Below are 17,042 nucleotides of genomic sequence, written 5' to 3'. Positions count from 1 at the left end.
TTTTTCGCTTCCCTAATGAAAATATACATGGCATTCCTCGCAGCAAAAGAAAATGTTTAATTTCTTGCTACTTTTTCCCGCAGTGGCAAAGAAATATATCGTTTTTTCCTCAGAAAGTTTAACACAATGCAACCTTCCAAAATAGAATTCTGACATCAAGAATTCCGTCTATAGTACATTTGAGTGCACCTGTCATTTTCTCAGTCTCTGTGTATGCATGGAGCAAGATATAGGCTCATGAATTTAAGAATGAGAGGATATCATGAGACAGCAATCTCCACCTACGGTCATACTACCTTGAAAGTGCCCGATCCCGTCAGATCTCAGAAGCTAAGCAGGGTTGAGGCTTGATTAGTACCGGGTTGGGAGACTGCCTGGGAATACCAGGTGCTGTAGGTGTTTTTATTTTTCGCTTCCCTAATGAAAATATACATGGCATTCCTCGCAGCAAAAGAAAATGTTTCATTTCTTGCTACTTTTTCCCGCAGTGGCAAAGAAATATATCGTTTTTTCCTCAGAAAGTTTAACACAATGCAACCTTCCAAAATAGAATTCTGACATCAAGAATTCCGTCTATAGTACATTTGAGTGCACCTGTCATTTTCTCAGTCTCTGTGTATGCATGGAGCAAGATATAGGCTCATGAATTTAAGAATGAGAGGATATCATGAGACAGCAATCTCCACCTACGGCCATGCTACCTTGAAAGTGCCCGATCCCGTCAGATCTCGGAAGCTAAGCAGGGTGAGGTTTGATTAGTACAGGGTTGGGAGACTGCCTGGGAATACCAGGTGCTTTTGGTGTTTTTATTTTTCGCTTCCCTAATGAAAATATACATGGCATTCCTCGCAGCAAAAGAAAATGTTTAATTTCTTGCTACTTTTTCCCGCAGTGGCAAAGAAATATATCGTTTTTTCCTCAGAAAGTTTAACACAATGCAACCTTCCAAAATAGAATTCTGACATCAAGAATTCCGTCTATAGTACATTTGAGTGCACCTGTCATTTTCTCAGTCTCTGTGTATGCATGGAGCAAGATATAGGCTCATGAATTTAAGAATGAGAGGATATCATGAGACAGCAATCTCCACCTACGGCCATACAACCTTGAAAGTGCCCGATCCCGTCAGATCTCGGAAGCTAAGCAGGGTTGAGGCTTGATTAGTACCGGGTTGGGAGACTGCCTGGGAATACCAGGTGCTGTAGGTGTTTTTATTTTTCGCTTCCCTAATGAAAATATACATGGCATTCCTCGCAGCAAAAGAAAATGTTTCATTTCTTGCTACTTTTTCCCGCAGTGGCAAAGAAATATATCGTTTTTTCCTCAGAAAGTGTAACACAATGCAACCTTCCAAAATAGAATTCTGACATCAAGAATTCCGTCTATAGTACATTTGAGTGCACCTGTCATTTTCTCAGTCTCTGTGTATGCATGGAGCAAGATATAGGCTCATGAATTTAAGAATGAGAGGATATCATGAGACAGTAATCTCCACCTACGGCCATACTACCTTGAAAGTGCCCGATCCCGTCAGATCTCGGAAGCTAAGCAGGGTGAGGCTTGATTAGTACCGGGTTGGGAGACTGCCTGGGAATACCAGGTGCTGTAGGTGTTTTTATTTTTCGCTTCCCTAATGAAAATATACATGGCATTCCTCGCAGCAAAAGAAAATGTTTCATTTCTTGCTACTTTTTCCCGCAGTGGCAAAGAAATATATCGTTTTTTCCTCAGAAAGTTTAACACAATGCAACCTTCCAAAATAGAATTCTGACATCAAGAATTCCGTCTATAGTACATTTGAGTGCACCTGTCATTTTCTCAGTCTCTGTGTATGCATGGAGCAAGATATAGGCTCATGAATTTAAGAATGAGAGGATATCATGAGACAGCAATCTCCACCTACGGCCATGCTACCTTGAAAGTGCCCGATCCCGTCAGATCTCGGAAGCTAAGCAGGGTTGAGGCTTGATTAGTACCGGGTTGGGAGACTGCCTGGGAATACCAGGTGCTGTAGGTGTTTTTATTTTTCGCTTCCCTAATGAAAATATACATGGCATTCCTCGCAGCAAAAGAAAATGTTTCATTTCTTGCTACTTTCTCCCGCAGTGGCAAAGAAATATATCGTTTTTTCCTCAGAAAGTTTAACACAATGCAACCTTCCAAAATAGAATTCTGACATCAAGAATTCCGTCTATAGTACATTTGAGTGCACCTGTCATTTTCTCAGTCTCTGTGTATGCATGGAGCAAGATATAGGCTCATGAATTTAAGAATGAGAGGATATCATGAGACAGCAATCTCCACCTACGGCCATACTACCTTGAAAGTGCCCGATCCTGTCAGATCTCGGAAGCTAAGCAGTGTGAGGCTTGATTAGTACCGGTTTGGGAGACTGCCTGGGAATACCAGGTGCTGTAGGTGTTTTTATTTTTCGCTTCCCTAATGAAAATATACATGGCATTCCTCGCAGCAAAAGAAAATGTTTCATTTCTTGCTACTTTTTCCCGCAGTGGCAAAGAAATATATCGTTTTTTCCTCAGAAAGTTTAACACAATGCAACCTTCCAAAATAGAATTCTGACATCAAGAATTCCGTCTATAGTACATTTGAGTGCACCTGTCATTTTCTCAGTCTCTGTGTATGCATGGAGCAAGATATAGGCTCATGAATTTAAGAATGAGAGGATATCATGAGACAGCAATCTCCACCTACGGCCATACTACCTTGAAAGTGCCCGATCCCGTCAGAGCTCGGAAGCTAAGCAGGGTGAGGCTTGATTAGTACCGGGTTGGGAGACTGCCTGGGAATACCAGGTGCTGTAGGTGTTTTTATTTTTCGCTTCCCTAATGAAAATATACATGGCATTCCTCGCAGCAAAAGAAAATGTTTCATTTCTTGCTACTTTTTCCCGCAGTGGCAAAGAAATATATCGTTTTTTCCTCAGAAAGTTTAACACAATGCAACCTTCCAAAATAGAATTCTGACATCAAGAATTCCGTCTATAGTACATTTGAGTGCACCTGTCATTTTCTCAGTCTCTGTGTATGCATGGAGCAAGATATAGGCTCATGAATTTAAGAATGAGAGGATATCATGAGACAGCAATCTCCACCTACGGCCATACTACCTTGAAAGTGCCCGATCCCGTCAGAGCTCGGAAGCTAAGCAGGGTGAGGCTTGATTAGTACCGGGTTGGGAGACTGCCTGGGAATACCAGGTGCTGTAGGTGTTTTTATTTTTCGCTTCCCTAATGAAAATATACATGGCATTCCTCGCAGCAAAAGAAAATGTTTCATTTCTTGCTACTTTTTCCCGCAGTGGCAAAGAAATATATCGTTTTTTCCTCAGAAAGTTTAACACAATGCAACCTTCCAAAATAGAATTCTGACATCAAGAATTCCGTCTATAGTACATTTGAGTGCACCTGTCATTTTCTCAGTCTCTGTGTATGCATGGAGCAAGATATAGGCTCATGAATTTAAGAATGAGAGGATATCATGAGACAGCAATCTCCACCTACGGCCATACTACCTTGAAAGTGCCCGATCCCGTCAGATCTCGGAAGCTAAGCAGGGTGAGGTTTGATTAGTACAGGGTTGGGAGACTGCCTGGGAATACCAGGTGCTGTAGGTGTTTTTATTTTTCGCTTCCCTAATGAAAATATACATGGCATTCCTCGCAGCAAAAGAAAATGTTTCATTTCTTGCTACTTTTTCCCGCAGTGGCAAAGAAATATATCGTTTTTTCCTCAGAAAGTTTAACACAATGCAACCTTCCAAAATAGAATTCTGACATCAAGAATTCCGTCTATAGTACATTTGAGTGCACCTGTCATTTTCTCAGTCTCTGTGTATGCATGGAGCAAGATATAGGCTCATGAATTTAAGAATGAGAGGATATCATGAGACAGCAATCTCCACCTACGGCCATACTACCTTGAAAGTGCCCGATCCCGTCAGATCTCGGAAGCTAAGCAGGGTGAGGCTTGATTAGTACAGGGTTGGGAGACTGTCTGGGAATACCAGGTGCTGTAGGTGTTTTTATTTTTCGCTTCCCTAATGAAAATATACATGGCATTCCTCGCAGCAAAAGAAAATGTTTAATTTCTTGCTACTTTTTCCCGCAGTGGCAAAGAAATATATCGTTTTTTCCTCAGAAAGTTTAACACAATGCAACCTTCCAAAATAGAATTCTGACATCAAGAATTCCGTCTATAGTACATTTGAGTGCACCTGTCATTTTCTCAGTCTCTGTGTATGCATGGAGCAAGATATAGGCTCATGAATTTAAGAATGAGAGGATATCATGAGACAGCAATCTCCACCTACGGTCATACTACCTTGAAAGTGCCCGATCCCGTCAGATCTCAGAAGCTAAGCAGGGTTGAGGCTTGATTAGTACCGGGTTGGGAGACTGCCTGGGAATACCAGGTGCTGTAGGTGTTTTTATTTTTCGCTTCCCTAATGAAAATATACATGGCATTCCTCGCAGCAAAAGAAAATGTTTCATTTCTTGCTACTTTTTCCCGCAGTGGCAAAGAAATATATCGTTTTTTCCTCAGAAAGTTTAACACAATGCAACCTTCCAAAATAGAATTCTGACATCAAGAATTCCGTCTATAGTACATTTGAGTGCACCTGTCATTTTCTCAGTCTCTGTGTATGCATGGAGCAAGATATAGGCTCATGAATTTAAGAATGAGAGGATATCATGAGACAGCAATCTCCACCTACGGCCATGCTACCTTGAAAGTGCCCGATCCCGTCAGATCTCGGAAGCTAAGCAGGGTGAGGTTTGATTAGTACAGGGTTGGGAGACTGCCTGGGAATACCAGGTGCTTTTGGTGTTTTTATTTTTCGCTTCCCTAATGAAAATATACATGGCATTCCTCGCAGCAAAAGAAAATGTTTCATTTCTTGCTACTTTTTCCCGCAGTGGCAAAGAAATATATCGTTTTTTCCTCAGAAAGTTTAACACAATGCAACCTTCCAAAATAGAATTCTGACATCAAGAATTCCGTCTATAGTACATTTGAGTGCACCTGTCATTTTCTCAGTCTCTGTGTATGCATGGAGCAAGATATAGGCTCATGAATTTAAGAATGAGAGGATATCATGAGACAGCAATCTCCACCTACGGCCATACTACCTTGAAAGTGCCCGATCCCGTCAGATCTCGGAAGCTAAGCAAGGTGAGGCTTGATTAGTACCAGGTTGGGAGACTGCCTGGGAATACCAGGTGCTGTAGGTGTTTTTATTTTTCGCTTCCCTAATGAAAATATACATGGCATTCCTCGCAGCAAAAGAAAATGTTTCATTTCTTGCTACTTTTTCCCGCAGTGGCAAAGAAATATATCGTTTTTTCCTCAGAAAGTTTAACACAATGCAACCTTCCAAAATAGAATTCTGACATCAAGAATTCCGTCTATAGTACATTTGAGTGCACCTGTCATTTTCTCAGTCTCTGTGTATGCATGGAGCAAGATATAGGCTCATGAATTTAAGAATGAGAGGATATCATGAGACAGCAATCTCCACCTACGGCCATACTACCTTGAAAGTGCCCGATCCCGTCAGATCTCGGAAGCTAAGCAGGGTTGAGGCTTGATTAGTACCGGGTTGGGAGACTGCCTGGGAATACCAGGTGCTGTAGGTGTTTTTATTTTTCGCTTCCCTAATGAAAATATACATGGCATTCCTCGCAGCAAAAGAAAATGTTTCATTTCTTGCTACTTTCTCCCGCAGTGGCAAAGAAATATATCGTTTTTTCCTCAGAAAGTTTAACACAATGCAACCTTCCAAAATAGAATTCTGACATCAAGAATTCCGTCTATAGTACATTTGAGTGCACCTGTCATTTTCTCAGTCTCTGTGTATGCATGGAGCAAGATATAGGCTCATGAATTTAAGAATGAGAGGATATCATGAGACAGCAATCTCCACCTACGGCCATACTACCTTGAAAGTGCCCGATCCCGTCAGATCTCGGAAGCTAAGCAGGGTGAGGCTTGATTAGTACCGGGTTGGGAGACTGCCTGGGAATACCAGGTGCTGTAGGTGTTTTTATTTTTCGCTTCCCTAATGAAAATATACATGGCATTCCTCGCAGCAAAAGAAAATGTTTCATTTCTTGCTACTTTTTCCCGCAGTGGCAAAGAAATATATCGTTTTTTCCTCAGAAAGTTTAACACAATGCAACATTCCAAAATAGAATTCTGACATCAAGAATTCCGTCTATAGTACATTTGAGTGCACCTGTCATTTTCTCAGTCTCTGTGTATGCATGGAGCAAGATATAGGCTCATGAATTTAAGAATGAGAGGATATCATGAGACAGCAATCTCCACCTACGGCCATACTACCTTGAAAGTGCCTGATCCCGTCAGATCTCGGAAGCTAAGCAGGGTGAGGCTTGATTAGTACAGGGTTGGGAGACTGTCTGGGAATACCAGGTGCTGTAGGTGTTTTTATTTTTCGCTTCCCTAATGAAAATATACATGGCATTCCTCGCAGCAAAAGAAAATGTTTCATTTCTTGCTACTTTTTCCCGCAGTGGCAAAGAAATATATCGTTTTTTCCTCAGAAAGTTTAACACAATGCAACCTTCCAAAATAGAATTCTGACATCAAGAATTCCGTCTATAGTACATTTGAGTGCACCTGTCATTTTCTCAGTCTCTGTGTATGCATGGAGCAAGATATAGGCTCATGAATTTAAGAATGAGAGGATATCATGAGACAGCAATCTCCACCTACGGCCATACTGTACTACCTTGAAAGTGCCCGATCCTGTCAGATCTCGGAAGCTAAGCAGGGTGAGGCTTGATTAGTACAGGGTTGGGAGACTGTCTGGGAATACCAGGTGCTGTAGGTGTTTTTATTTTTCGCTTCCCTAATGAATATATACATGGCATTCCTCGCAGCAAAAGAAAATGTTTAATTTCTTGCTACTTTTTCCCGCAGTGGCAAAGAAATATATCGTTTTTTCCTCAGAAAGTTTAACACAATGCAACCTTCCAAAATAGAATTCTGACATCAAGAATTCCGTCTATAGTACAATTGAGTGCACCTGTCATTTTCTCAGTCTCTGTGTATGCATGGAGCAAGATATAGGCTCATGAATTTAAGAATGAGAGGATATCATGAGACAGCAATCTCAACCTACGGTCATACTACCTTGAAAGTGCCCGATCCCGTCAGATCTCGGAGGCTAAGCAGGGTTGAGGCTTGATTAGTACCGGGTTGGGAGACTGCCTGGGAATACCAGGTGCTGTAGGTGTTTTTATTTTTCGCTTCCCTAATGAAAATATACATGGCATTCCTCGCAGCAAAAGAAAATGTTTCATTTCTTGCTACTTTCTCCCGCAGTGGCAAAGAAATATATCGTTTTTTCCTCAGAAAGTTTAACACAATGCAACCTTCCAAAATAGAATTCTGACATCAAGAATTCCGTCTATAGTACATTTGAGTGCACCTGTCATTTTCTCAATCTCTGTGTATGCATGGAGCAAGATATAGGCTCATGAATTTAAGAATGAGAGGATATCATGAGACAGCAATCTCCACCTACGGCCATACTACCTTGAAAGTGCCCGATCCTGTCAGATCTCGGAAGCTAAGCAGTGTGAGGCTTGATTAGTACCGGTTTGGGAGACTGCCTGGGAATACCAGGTGCTGTAGGTGTTTTTATTTTTCGCTTCCCTAATGAAAATATACATGGCATTCCTCGCAGCAAAAGAAAATGTTTCATTTCTTGCTACTTTTTCCCGCAGTGGCAAAGAAATATATCGTTTTTTCCTCAGAAAGTTTAACACAATGCAACCTTCCAAAATAGAATTCTGACATCAAGAATTCCGTCTATAGTACATTTGAGTGCACCTGTCATTTTCTCAGTCTCTGTGTATGCATGGAGCAAGATATAGGCTCATGAATTTAAGAATGAGAGGATATCATGAGACAGCAATCTCCACCTACGGCCATGCTACCTTGAAAGTGCCCGATCCCGTCAGATCTCGGAAGCTAAGCAGGGTGAGGTTTGATTAGTACAGGGTTGGGAGACTGCCTGGGAATACCAGGTGCTTTTGGTGTTTTTATTTTTCGCTTCCCTAATGAAAATATACATGGCATTCCTCGCAGCAAATGAAAATGTTTCATTTCTTGCTACTTTTTTCCCGCAGTGGCAAAGAAATATATCGTTTTTTCCTCAGAAAGTTTAACACAATGCAACCTTCCAAAATAGAATTCTGACATCAAGAATTCCGTCTATAGTACAATTGAGTGCACCTGTCATTTTCTCAGTCTCTGTGTATGCATGGAGCAAGATATAGGCTCATGAATTTAAGAATGAGAGGATATCATGAGACAGCAATCTCAACCTACGGTCATACTACCTTGAAAGTGCCCGATCCCGTCAGATCTCGGAGGCTAAGCAGGGTTGAGGCTTGATTAGTACCGGGTTGGGAGACTGCCTGGGAATACCAGGTGCTGTAGGTGTTTTTATTTTTCGCTTCCCTAATGAAAATATACATGGCATTCCTCGCAGCAAAAGAAAATGTTTCATTTCTTGCTACTTTCTCCCGCAGTGGCAAAGAAATATATCGTTTTTTCCTCAGAAAGTTTAACACAATGCAACCTTCCAAAATAGAATTCTGACATCAAGAATTCCGTCTATAGTACATTTGAGTGCACCTGTCATTTTCTCAATCTCTGTGTATGCATGGAGCAAGATATAGGCTCATGAATTTAAGAATGAGAGGATATCATGAGACAGCAATCTCCACCTACGGCCATACTACCTTGAAAGTGCCCGATCCTGTCAGATCTCGGAAGCTAAGCAGTGTGAGGCTTGATTAGTACCGGTTTGGGAGACTGCCTGGGAATACCAGGTGCTGTAGGTGTTTTTATTTTTCGCTTCCCTAATGAAAATATACATGGCATTCCTCGCAGCAAAAGAAAATGTTTCATTTCTTGCTACTTTTTCCCGCAGTGGCAAAGAAATATATCGTTTTTTCCTCAGAAAGTTTAACACAATGCAACCTTCCAAAATAGAATTCTGACATCAAGAATTCCGTCTATAGTACATTTGAGTGCACCTGTCATTTTCTCAGTCTCTGTGTATGCATGGAGCAAGATATAGGCTCATGAATTTAAGAATGAGAGGATATCATGAGACAGCAATCTCCACCTACGGCCATGCTACCTTGAAAGTGCCCGATCCCGTCAGATCTCGGAAGCTAAGCAGGGTGAGGTTTGATTAGTACAGGGTTGGGAGACTGCCTGGGAATACCAGGTGCTTTTGGTGTTTTTATTTTTCGCTTCCCTAATGAAAATATACATGGCATTCCTCGCAGCAAAAGAAAATGTTTCATTTCTTGCTACTTTTTCCCGCAGTGGCAAAGAAATATATCGTTTTTTCCTCAGAAATTTTAACACAATGCAACCTTCCAAAATAGAATTCTGACATCAAGAATTCCGTCTATAGTACATTTGAGTGCACCTGTCATTTTCTCAGTCTCTGTGTATGCATGGAGCAAGATATAGGCTCATGAATTTAAGAATGAGAGGATATCATGAGACAGCAATCTCCACCTACGGCCATACTACCTTGAAAGTGCCCGATCCCGTCAGATCTCGGAAGCTAAGCAGGGTGAGGTTTGATTAATACAGGGTTGGGAGACTGCCTGGGAATACCAGGTGCTTTTGGTGTTTTTATTTTTCGCTTCCCTAATGAAAATATACATGGCATTCCTCGCAGCAAAAGAAAATGTTTCATTTCTTGCTACTTTTTCCCGCAGTGGCAAAGAAATATATCGTTTTTTCCTCAGAAAGTTTAACACAATGCAACCTTCCAAAATAGAATTCTGACATCAAGAATTCCGTCTATAGTACATTTGAGTGCACCTGTCATTTTCTCAGTCTCTGTGTATGCATGGAGCAAGATATAGGCTCATGAATTTAAGAATGAGAGTATATCATGAGACAGCAATCTCCAACTACGGCCATACTACCTTGAAAGTGCCCATCCCGTCAGATCTCGGAAGCTAAGCAGGGTGAGGCTTGATTAGTACCGGGTTGGGAGACTGCCTGGGAATACCAGGTGCAGTAGGTGTTTTTATTTTTCGCTTCCCTAATGAAAATATACATGGCATTCCTCGCAGCAAAAGAAAATGTTTCATTTCTTGCTACTTTTTCCCGCAGTGGCAAAGAAATATATCGTTTTTTCCTCAGAAAGTTTAACACAATGCAACCTTCCAAAATAGAATTCTGACATCAAGAATTCCGTCTATAGTACATTTGAGTGCACCTGTCATTTTCTCAGTCTCTGTGTATGCATGGAGCAAGATATAGGCTCATGAATTTAAGAATGAGAGGATATCATGAGACAGCAATCTCCACCTACGGCCATACTACCTTGAAAGTGCCCGATCCCGTCAGATCTCGGAAGCTAAGCAGGGTGAGGCTTGATTAGTACCGGGTTGGGAGACTGCCTGGGAATACCAGGTGCTGTAGGTGTTTTTATTTTTCGCTTCCCTAATGAAAATATACATGGCATTCCTCGCAGCAAAAGAAAATGTTTCATTTCTTGCTACTTTTTCCCGCAGTGGCAAAGAAATATATCGTTTTTTCCTCAGAAAGTTTAACACAATGCAACCTTCCAAAATAGAATTCTGACATCAAGAATTCCGTCTATAGTACATTTGAGTGCACCTGTCATTTTCTCAGTCTCTGTGTATGCATGGAGCAAGATATAGGCTCATGAATTTAAGAATGAGAGGATATCATGAGACAGCAATCTCCACCTACGGCCATACTACCTTGAAAGTGCCCGATCCCGTCAGATCTCGGAAGCTAAGCAAGGTGAGGCTTGATTAGTACCGGGTTGGGAGACTGCCTGGGAATACCAGGTGCTGTAGGTGTTTTTATTTTTCGCTTCCCTAATGAAAATATACATGGCATTCCTCGCAGCAAAAGAAAATGTTTCATTTCTTGCTACTTTTTCCCGCAGTGGCAAAGAAATATATCGTTTTTTCCTCAGAAAGTTTAACACAATGCAACCTTCCAAAATAGAATTCTGACATCAAGAATTCCGTCTATAGTACATTTGAGTGCACCTGTCATTTTCTCAGTCTCTGTGTATGCATGGAGCAAGATATAGGCTCATGAATTTAAGAATGAGAGGATATCATGAGACAGCAATCTCCACCTACGGCCATACTACCTTGAAAGTGCCCGATCCTGTCAGATCTCGGAAGCTAAGCAGTGTGAGGCTTGATTAGTACCGGGTTGGGAGACTGCCTGGGAATACCATGTGCTTTTGGTGTTTTTATTTTTCGCTTCCCTAATGAAAATATACATGGCATTCCTCGCAGCAAAAGAAAATGTTTCATTTCTTGCTACTTTTTCCCGCAGTGGCAAAGAAATATATCGTTTTTTCCTCAGAAAGTTTAACACAATGCAACCTTCCAAAATAGAATTCTGACATCAAGAATTCCGTCTATAGTACATTTGAGTGCACCTGTCATTTTCTCAGTCTCTGTGTATGCATGGAGCAAGATATAGGCTCATAAATTTAAGAATAAGAGGATATCATGAGACAGCAATCTCCACCTACGGCCATACTACCTTGAAAGTGCCCGATCTCGGAAGCTAAGCAGGGTGAGGCTTGATTAGTACCGAGTTGGGAGACTGCCTGGGAATACCAGGTGCTGTAGGTGTTTTTATTTTTCGCTTCCCTAATGAAAATATACATGGCATTCCTCGCAGCAAAAGAAAATGTTTCATTTCTTGCTACTTTTTCCCGCAGTGGCAAAGAAATATATCGTTTTTTCCTCAGAAAGTTTAACACAATGCAACCTTCCAAAATAGAATTCTGACATCAAGAATTCCGTCTATAGTACATTTGAGTGCACCTGTCATTTTCTCAGTCTCTGTGTATGCATGGAGCAAGATATAGGCTCATGAATTTAAGAATGAGAGGATATCATGAGACAGCAATCTCCACCTACGGCCATACTACCTTGAAAGTGCCCGATCCTGTCAGATCTCGGAAGCTAAGCAGTGTGAGGCTTGATTAGTACCGGGTTTGGAGACTGCCTGGGAATACCATGTGCTTTTGGTGTTTTTATTTTTCGCTTCCCTAATGAAAATATACATGGCATTCCTCGCAGCAAAAGAAAATGTTTCATTTCTTGCTACTTTTTCCCGCAGTGGCAAAGAAATATATCGTTTTTTCCTCAGAAAGTTTAACACAATGCAACCTTCCAAAATAGAATTCTGACATCAAGAATTCCGTCTATAGTACATTTGAGTGCACCTGTCATTTTCTCAGTCTCTGTGTACAGTATGCATGGAGCAAGATATAGGCTCATAAATTTAAGAATGAGAGGATATGATGAGACAGCAATCTCCACCTACGGCCATACTATCTTGAAAGTGCCCGATCCCGTCAGATCTCGGAAGCTAAGCAGGGTGAGGCTTGATTAGTACCGGGTTGGGAGACTCCCTGGGAATACCAGGTGCTGTTGGTGTTTTTATTTTTCGCTTCCCTAATGAAAATATACATGGCATTCCTCGCAGCAAAAGAAAATGTTTCATTTCTTGCTACTTTTTCCCGCAGTGGCAAAGAAATATATCGTTTTTTCCTCAGAAAGTTTAACACAATGCAACCTTCCAAAATAGAATTCTGACATCAAGAATTCCGTCTATAGTACATTTGAGTGCACCTGTCATTTTCTCAGTCTCTGTGTATGCATGGAGCAAGATATAGGCTCATGAATTTAAGAATGAGAGGATATCATGAGACAGCAATCTCCACCTACGGCCATACTACCTTGAAAGTGCCCGATCCTGTCAGATCTCGGAAGCTAAGCAGTGTGAGGCTTGATTAGTACCGGGTTGGGAGACTGCCTGGGAATACCATGTGCTTTTGGTGTTTTTATTTTTCGCTTCCCTAATGAAAATATACATGGCATTCCTCGCAGCAAAAGAAAATGTTTCATTTCTTGCTACTTTTTCCCGCAGTGGCAAAGAAATATATCGTTTTTTCCTCAGAAAGTTTAACACAATGCAACCTTCCAAAATAGAATTCTGACATCAAGAATTCCGTCTATAGTACATTTGAGTGCACCTGTCATTTTCTCAGTCTCTGTGTATGCATGGAGCAAGATATAGGCTCATAAATTTAAGAATGAGAGGATATCATGAGACAGCAATCTCCACCTACGGCCATACTACCTTGAAAGTGCCCGATCTCGGAAGCTAAGCAGGGTGAGGCTTGATTAGTACCGAGTTGGGAGACTGCCTGGGAATACCAGGTGCTGTAGGTGTTTTTATTTTTCGCTTCCCTAATGAAAATATACATGGCATTCCTCGCAGCAAAAGAAAATGTTTCATTTCTTGCTACTTTTTCCCGCAGTGGCAAAGAAATATATCGTTTTTTCCTCAGAAAGTTTAACACAATGCAACCTTCCAAAATAGAATTCTGACATCAAGAATTCCGTCTATAGTACATTTGAGTGCACCTGTCATTTTCTCAGTCTCTGTGTATGCATGGAGCAAGATATAGGCTCATGAATTTAAGAATGAGAGTATATCATGAGACAGCAATCTCCAACTACGGCCATACTACCTTGAAAGTGCCCATCCCGTCAGATCTCGGAAGCTAAGCAGGGTGAGGCTTGATTAGTACCGGGTTGGGAGACTGCCTGGGAATACCAGGTGCAGTAGGTGTTTTTATTTTTCGCTTCCCTAATGAAAATATACATGGCATTCCTCGCAGCAAAAGAAAATGTTTCATTTCTTGCTACTTTTTCCCGCAGTGGCAAAGAAATATATCGTTTTTTCCTCAGAAAGTTTAACACAATGCAACCTTCCAAAATAGAATTCTGACATCAAGAATTCCGTCTATAGTACATTTGAGTGCACCTGTCATTTTCTCAGTCTCTGTGTATGCATGGAGCAAGATATAGGCTCATGAATTTAAGAATGAGAGGATATCATGAGACAGCAATCTCCACCTACGGCCATACTACCTTGAAAGTGCCCGATCCCGTCAGATCTCGGAAGCTAAGCAAGGTGAGGCTTGATTAGTACCGGGTTGGGAGACTGCCTGGGAATACCAGGTGCTGTAGGTGTTTTTATTTTTCGCTTCCCTAATGAAAATATACATGGCATTCCTCGCAGCAAAAGAAAATGTTTCATTTCTTGCTACTTTTTCCCGCAGTGGCAAAGAAATATATCGTTTTTTCCTCAGAAAGTTTAACACAATGCAACCTTCCAAAATAGAATTCTGACATCAAGAATTCCGTCTATAGTACATTTGAGTGCACCTGTCATTTTCTCAGTCTCTGTGTATGCATGGAGCAAGATATAGGCTCATGAATTTAAGAATGAGAGGATATCATGAGACAGCAATCTCCACCTACGGCCATACTACCTTGAAAGTGCCCGATCCTGTCAGATCTCGGAAGCTAAGCAGTGTGAGGCTTGATTAGTACCGGGTTGGGAGACTGCCTGGGAATACCATGTGCTTTTGGTGTTTTTATTTTTCGCTTCCCTAATGAAAATATACATGGCATTCCTCGCAGCAAAAGAAAATGTTTCATTTCTTGCTACTTTTTCCCGCAGTGGCAAAGAAATATATCGTTTTTTCCTCAGAAAGTTTAACACAATGCAACCTTCCAAAATAGAATTCTGACATCAAGAATTCCGTCTATAGTACATTTGAGTGCACCTGTCATTTTCTCAGTCTCTGTGTATGCATGGAGCAAGATATAGGCTCATAAATTTAAGAATAAGAGGATATCATGAGACAGCAATCTCCACCTACGGCCATACTACCTTGAAAGTGCCCGATCTCGGAAGCTAAGCAGGGTGAGGCTTGATTAGTACCGAGTTGGGAGACTGCCTGGGAATACCAGGTGCTGTAGGTGTTTTTATTTTTCGCTTCCCTAATGAAAATATACATGGCATTCCTCGCAGCAAAAGAAAATGTTTCATTTCTTGCTACTTTTTCCCGCAGTGGCAAAGAAATATATCGTTTTTTCCTCAGAAAGTTTAACACAATGCAACCTTCCAAAATAGAATTCTGACATCAAGAATTCCGTCTATAGTACATTTGAGTGCACCTGTCATTTTCTCAGTCTCTGTGTATGCATGGAGCAAGATATAGGCTCATGAATTTAAGAATGAGAGGATATCATGAGACAGCAATCTCCACCTACGGCCATACTACCTTGAAAGTGCCCGATCCTGTCAGATCTCGGAAGCTAAGCAGTGTGAGGCTTGATTAGTACCGGGTTGGGAGACTGCCTGGGAATACCATGTGCTTTTGGTGTTTTTATTTTTCGCTTCCCTAATGAAAATATACATGGCATTCCTCGCAGCAAAAGAAAATGTTTCATTTCTTGCTACTTTTTCCCGCAGTGGCAAAGAAATATATCGTTTTTTCCTCAGAAAGTTTAACACAATGCAACCTTCCAAAATAGAATTCTGACATCAAGAATTCCGTCTATAGTACATTTGAGTGCACCTGTCATTTTCTCAGTCTCTGTGTACAGTATGCATGGAGCAAGATATAGGCTCATAAATTTAAGAATGAGAGGATATGATGAGACAGCAATCTCCACCTACGGCCATACTATCTTGAAAGTGCCCGATCCCGTCAGATCTCGGAAGCTAAGCAGGGTGAGGCTTGATTAGTACCGGGTTGGGAGACTCCCTGGGAATACCAGGTGCTGTTGGTGTTTTTATTTTTCGCTTCCCTAATGAAAATATACATGGCATTCCTCGCAGCAAAAGAAAATGTTTCATTTCTTGCTACTTTTTCCCGCAGTGGCAAAGAAATATATCGTTTTTTCCTCAGAAAGTTTAACACAATGCAACCTTCCAAAATAGAATTCTGACATCAAGAATTCCGTCTATAGTACATTTGAGTGCACCTGTCATTTTCTCAGTCTCTGTGTATGCATGGAGCAAGATATAGGCTCATGAATTTAAGAATGAGAGGATATCATGAGACAGCAATCTCCACCTACGGCCATACTACCTTGAAAGTGCCCGATCCTGTCAGATCTCGGAAGCTAAGCAGTGTGAGGCTTGATTAGTACCGGGTTGGGAGACTGCCTGGGAATACCATGTGCTTTTGGTGTTTTTATTTTTCGCTTCCCTAATGAAAATATACATGGCATTCCTCGCAGCAAAAGAAAATGTTTCATTTCTTGCTACTTTTTTCCCGCAGTGGCAAAGAAATATATCGTTTTTTCCTCAGAAAGTTTAACACAATGCAACCTTCCAAAATAGAATTCTGACATCAAGAATTCCGTCTATAGTACATTTGAGTGCACCTGTCATTTTCTCAGTCTCTGTGTATGCATGGAGCAAGATATAGGCTCATAAATTTAAGAATGAGAGGATATCATGAGACAGCAATCTCCACCTACGGCCATACTACCTTGAAAGTGCCCGATCTCGGAAGCTAAGCAGGGTGAGGCTTGATTAGTACCGAGTTGGGAGACTGCCTGGGAATACCAGGTGCTGTAGGTGTTTTTATTTTTCGCTTCCCTAATGAAAATATACATGGCATTCCTCGCAGCAAAAGAAAATGTTTCATTTCTTGCTACTTTTTCCCGCAGTGGCAAAGAAATATATCGTTTTTTCCTCAGAAAGTTTAACACAATGCAACCTTCCAAAATAGAATTCTGACATCAAGAATTCCGTCTATAGTACATTTGAGTGCACCTGTCATTTTCTCAGTCTCTGTGTATGCATGGAGCAAGATATAGGCTCATGAATTTAAGAATGAGAGGATATCATGAGACAGCAATCTCCACCTACGGCCATACTACCTTGAAAGTGCCCGATCCTGTCAGATCTCGGAAGCTAAGCAGGGTGAGGCTTGATTAGTACCGGGTTAGGAGACTGCCTGGGAATACCAGGTGCTGTAGGTGTTTTTATTTTTCGCTTCCCTAATGAAAATATACATGGCATTCCTCGCAGCAAAAGAAAATGTTTCATTTCTTGCTACTTTTTCCCGCAGTGGCAAAGA

General features: G+C 41.2%; 16 non-coding genes and 26 pseudogenes across 16 annotated transcripts; all 42 read left to right on the top strand.

Moving 5' to 3' along the window:
• Window positions 1-279: 279 nt before the first annotated feature.
• On the top strand, window positions 280-399 carry LOC142480468 (5S ribosomal RNA; annotated as a pseudogene).
• A 285-nt stretch (window positions 400-684) lies between these two features.
• On the top strand, window positions 685-803 carry LOC142480552 (5S ribosomal RNA; annotated as a pseudogene).
• A 285-nt stretch (window positions 804-1,088) lies between these two features.
• LOC142480440 (5S ribosomal RNA) lies at window positions 1,089-1,208 on the top strand (annotated as a pseudogene).
• Window positions 1,209-1,493: 285 nt separating this feature from the next.
• LOC142480761 (5S ribosomal RNA) lies at window positions 1,494-1,612 on the top strand. The gene has a single exon (XR_012795252.1). It is a non-coding gene; the product is annotated as a 5S ribosomal RNA (ribosomal RNA).
• Window positions 1,613-1,897: 285 nt separating this feature from the next.
• LOC142480385 (5S ribosomal RNA) lies at window positions 1,898-2,017 on the top strand. The gene has a single exon (XR_012795033.1). It is a non-coding gene; the product is annotated as a 5S ribosomal RNA (ribosomal RNA).
• A 285-nt stretch (window positions 2,018-2,302) lies between these two features.
• LOC142480505 (5S ribosomal RNA) lies at window positions 2,303-2,421 on the top strand (annotated as a pseudogene).
• Window positions 2,422-2,706: 285 nt separating this feature from the next.
• LOC142479761 (5S ribosomal RNA) lies at window positions 2,707-2,825 on the top strand. The gene has a single exon (XR_012794430.1). It is a non-coding gene; the product is annotated as a 5S ribosomal RNA (ribosomal RNA).
• A 285-nt stretch (window positions 2,826-3,110) lies between these two features.
• On the top strand, window positions 3,111-3,229 carry LOC142479760 (5S ribosomal RNA). Its single transcript, XR_012794429.1, has one exon. It is a non-coding gene; the product is annotated as a 5S ribosomal RNA (ribosomal RNA).
• Window positions 3,230-3,514: 285 nt separating this feature from the next.
• LOC142480381 (5S ribosomal RNA) lies at window positions 3,515-3,633 on the top strand. Its single transcript, XR_012795029.1, has one exon. It is a non-coding gene; the product is annotated as a 5S ribosomal RNA (ribosomal RNA).
• Window positions 3,634-3,918: 285 nt separating this feature from the next.
• On the top strand, window positions 3,919-4,037 carry LOC142480254 (5S ribosomal RNA). The gene has a single exon (XR_012794908.1). It is a non-coding gene; the product is annotated as a 5S ribosomal RNA (ribosomal RNA).
• Window positions 4,038-4,322: 285 nt separating this feature from the next.
• LOC142480467 (5S ribosomal RNA) lies at window positions 4,323-4,442 on the top strand (annotated as a pseudogene).
• A 285-nt stretch (window positions 4,443-4,727) lies between these two features.
• LOC142480551 (5S ribosomal RNA) lies at window positions 4,728-4,846 on the top strand (annotated as a pseudogene).
• A 285-nt stretch (window positions 4,847-5,131) lies between these two features.
• LOC142480028 (5S ribosomal RNA) lies at window positions 5,132-5,250 on the top strand. Its single transcript, XR_012794689.1, has one exon. It is a non-coding gene; the product is annotated as a 5S ribosomal RNA (ribosomal RNA).
• Window positions 5,251-5,535: 285 nt separating this feature from the next.
• Window positions 5,536-5,655, top strand: LOC142480241 (5S ribosomal RNA). The gene has a single exon (XR_012794895.1). It is a non-coding gene; the product is annotated as a 5S ribosomal RNA (ribosomal RNA).
• Window positions 5,656-5,940: 285 nt separating this feature from the next.
• On the top strand, window positions 5,941-6,059 carry LOC142480759 (5S ribosomal RNA). The gene has a single exon (XR_012795250.1). It is a non-coding gene; the product is annotated as a 5S ribosomal RNA (ribosomal RNA).
• Window positions 6,060-6,344: 285 nt separating this feature from the next.
• LOC142480387 (5S ribosomal RNA) lies at window positions 6,345-6,463 on the top strand. The gene has a single exon (XR_012795035.1). It is a non-coding gene; the product is annotated as a 5S ribosomal RNA (ribosomal RNA).
• Window positions 6,464-6,748: 285 nt separating this feature from the next.
• Window positions 6,749-6,872, top strand: LOC142480559 (5S ribosomal RNA; annotated as a pseudogene).
• A 285-nt stretch (window positions 6,873-7,157) lies between these two features.
• LOC142480463 (5S ribosomal RNA) lies at window positions 7,158-7,277 on the top strand (annotated as a pseudogene).
• Window positions 7,278-7,562: 285 nt separating this feature from the next.
• LOC142480504 (5S ribosomal RNA) lies at window positions 7,563-7,681 on the top strand (annotated as a pseudogene).
• A 285-nt stretch (window positions 7,682-7,966) lies between these two features.
• Window positions 7,967-8,085, top strand: LOC142480550 (5S ribosomal RNA; annotated as a pseudogene).
• A 286-nt stretch (window positions 8,086-8,371) lies between these two features.
• Window positions 8,372-8,491, top strand: LOC142480462 (5S ribosomal RNA; annotated as a pseudogene).
• Window positions 8,492-8,776: 285 nt separating this feature from the next.
• LOC142480503 (5S ribosomal RNA) lies at window positions 8,777-8,895 on the top strand (annotated as a pseudogene).
• A 285-nt stretch (window positions 8,896-9,180) lies between these two features.
• LOC142480549 (5S ribosomal RNA) lies at window positions 9,181-9,299 on the top strand (annotated as a pseudogene).
• Window positions 9,300-9,584: 285 nt separating this feature from the next.
• On the top strand, window positions 9,585-9,703 carry LOC142480566 (5S ribosomal RNA; annotated as a pseudogene).
• A 285-nt stretch (window positions 9,704-9,988) lies between these two features.
• LOC142480576 (5S ribosomal RNA) lies at window positions 9,989-10,106 on the top strand (annotated as a pseudogene).
• A 285-nt stretch (window positions 10,107-10,391) lies between these two features.
• On the top strand, window positions 10,392-10,510 carry LOC142480758 (5S ribosomal RNA). Its single transcript, XR_012795249.1, has one exon. It is a non-coding gene; the product is annotated as a 5S ribosomal RNA (ribosomal RNA).
• A 285-nt stretch (window positions 10,511-10,795) lies between these two features.
• On the top strand, window positions 10,796-10,914 carry LOC142480493 (5S ribosomal RNA). The gene has a single exon (XR_012795071.1). It is a non-coding gene; the product is annotated as a 5S ribosomal RNA (ribosomal RNA).
• Window positions 10,915-11,199: 285 nt separating this feature from the next.
• Window positions 11,200-11,318, top strand: LOC142480564 (5S ribosomal RNA; annotated as a pseudogene).
• A 285-nt stretch (window positions 11,319-11,603) lies between these two features.
• Window positions 11,604-11,712, top strand: LOC142480572 (5S ribosomal RNA; annotated as a pseudogene).
• A 285-nt stretch (window positions 11,713-11,997) lies between these two features.
• On the top strand, window positions 11,998-12,116 carry LOC142480578 (5S ribosomal RNA; annotated as a pseudogene).
• Window positions 12,117-12,406: 290 nt separating this feature from the next.
• LOC142480288 (5S ribosomal RNA) lies at window positions 12,407-12,525 on the top strand. The gene has a single exon (XR_012794941.1). It is a non-coding gene; the product is annotated as a 5S ribosomal RNA (ribosomal RNA).
• A 285-nt stretch (window positions 12,526-12,810) lies between these two features.
• Window positions 12,811-12,929, top strand: LOC142480563 (5S ribosomal RNA; annotated as a pseudogene).
• Window positions 12,930-13,214: 285 nt separating this feature from the next.
• Window positions 13,215-13,323, top strand: LOC142480571 (5S ribosomal RNA; annotated as a pseudogene).
• Window positions 13,324-13,608: 285 nt separating this feature from the next.
• On the top strand, window positions 13,609-13,726 carry LOC142480575 (5S ribosomal RNA; annotated as a pseudogene).
• A 285-nt stretch (window positions 13,727-14,011) lies between these two features.
• On the top strand, window positions 14,012-14,130 carry LOC142480378 (5S ribosomal RNA). Its single transcript, XR_012795026.1, has one exon. It is a non-coding gene; the product is annotated as a 5S ribosomal RNA (ribosomal RNA).
• A 285-nt stretch (window positions 14,131-14,415) lies between these two features.
• On the top strand, window positions 14,416-14,534 carry LOC142480562 (5S ribosomal RNA; annotated as a pseudogene).
• A 285-nt stretch (window positions 14,535-14,819) lies between these two features.
• On the top strand, window positions 14,820-14,928 carry LOC142480570 (5S ribosomal RNA; annotated as a pseudogene).
• Window positions 14,929-15,213: 285 nt separating this feature from the next.
• On the top strand, window positions 15,214-15,332 carry LOC142480561 (5S ribosomal RNA; annotated as a pseudogene).
• A 290-nt stretch (window positions 15,333-15,622) lies between these two features.
• Window positions 15,623-15,741, top strand: LOC142480286 (5S ribosomal RNA). The gene has a single exon (XR_012794938.1). It is a non-coding gene; the product is annotated as a 5S ribosomal RNA (ribosomal RNA).
• A 285-nt stretch (window positions 15,742-16,026) lies between these two features.
• LOC142480560 (5S ribosomal RNA) lies at window positions 16,027-16,145 on the top strand (annotated as a pseudogene).
• Window positions 16,146-16,431: 286 nt separating this feature from the next.
• LOC142480569 (5S ribosomal RNA) lies at window positions 16,432-16,540 on the top strand (annotated as a pseudogene).
• Window positions 16,541-16,825: 285 nt separating this feature from the next.
• Window positions 16,826-16,944, top strand: LOC142480162 (5S ribosomal RNA). Its single transcript, XR_012794819.1, has one exon. It is a non-coding gene; the product is annotated as a 5S ribosomal RNA (ribosomal RNA).
• The last annotated feature ends 98 nt before the right edge of the window (window positions 16,945-17,042 follow it).

Source organism: Ascaphus truei, unplaced genomic scaffold (assembly GCF_040206685.1).
Source record: "Ascaphus truei isolate aAscTru1 unplaced genomic scaffold, aAscTru1.hap1 HAP1_SCAFFOLD_242, whole genome shotgun sequence".
In the NCBI taxonomy this organism is placed as follows: domain Eukaryota; kingdom Metazoa; phylum Chordata; class Amphibia; order Anura; family Ascaphidae; genus Ascaphus; species Ascaphus truei.
Note: the sequence above shows the minus strand (reverse complement) of the source record. Positions and strands in the feature narration are given on the sequence as shown.